The sequence below is a fragment of the Sinocyclocheilus anshuiensis genome, unplaced genomic scaffold, assembly GCF_001515605.1.
Source record: "Sinocyclocheilus anshuiensis isolate Anshui unplaced genomic scaffold, SAMN03320099.WGS_v1.1 scaffold552, whole genome shotgun sequence".
In the NCBI taxonomy this organism is placed as follows: Eukaryota; Metazoa; Chordata; class Actinopteri; order Cypriniformes; family Cyprinidae; genus Sinocyclocheilus; species Sinocyclocheilus anshuiensis.
Window position 1 is genome coordinate 1,330,082 of NW_015554362.1, and position 727 is coordinate 1,330,808.

The 727-nt window shown below is 29.2% G+C and overlaps 1 protein-coding gene across 2 annotated transcripts in view; it reads left to right on the forward strand.

Annotated features, from left to right (window-relative positions):
* Window positions 1–727, forward strand: part of LOC107671458 (exostosin-1a) — a 63,685-nt gene that overhangs the window by 49,512 nt on the left and 13,446 nt on the right. The window lies entirely within an intron of this gene.

Consider the following 727-nt stretch of genomic DNA (forward strand, 5'->3'; position numbering starts at 1 on the left):
TATCAGTCTATCTATCGATCTATCGTTCTATCTATCTATCTGTCTACCGTTCTATCTATAGTTCTATCTGTCGTTCTATCTATCAATCTATCTATAATATGAATATCTATCTATCTATCTATCTATCGATCTATCGTTCTATCGTTCTATCTATCTATCTATCTATCTATCTATCTATAATATGAATATCCTGTTTTGCTACTATCTATCTATCTATCTATCTATCTATCTATCTATCGTTCTATCTATCTATCTATCTACCGTTCTATCTGTCGTTCTATCTATCAATCTATCTATAATATGAATGTCTATCTATCTATCTATCTATCTATAGTTCTATCTATCTATCTATCTATCTACCGTTCTATCTCGCTCTATCTATCAATCTATCTATAATATGAATGTCTATCTATCTATCTATCTATCTATAGTTCTATCTATCTATCTATCTACCGTTCTATCTCGCTCTATCTATCTATCTATCTATCTATCTGTCATTCTATCTATCAATCTATCTATAATATGAATGTCTATCTATCTGTCTATCTATCTATCAGTCTATCAGTCATTCTATCGTTCTATCTATCTACCGTTCTATCTATCATTCTATCTATCAATCTATATAATATGAATCTATCTATCGTTCTATCTATAGTTCTATCTATCTACCGTTCTATGTCGTTCTATCTATCTATCTATCTATCTATCTATCTATCTATCTATCTAT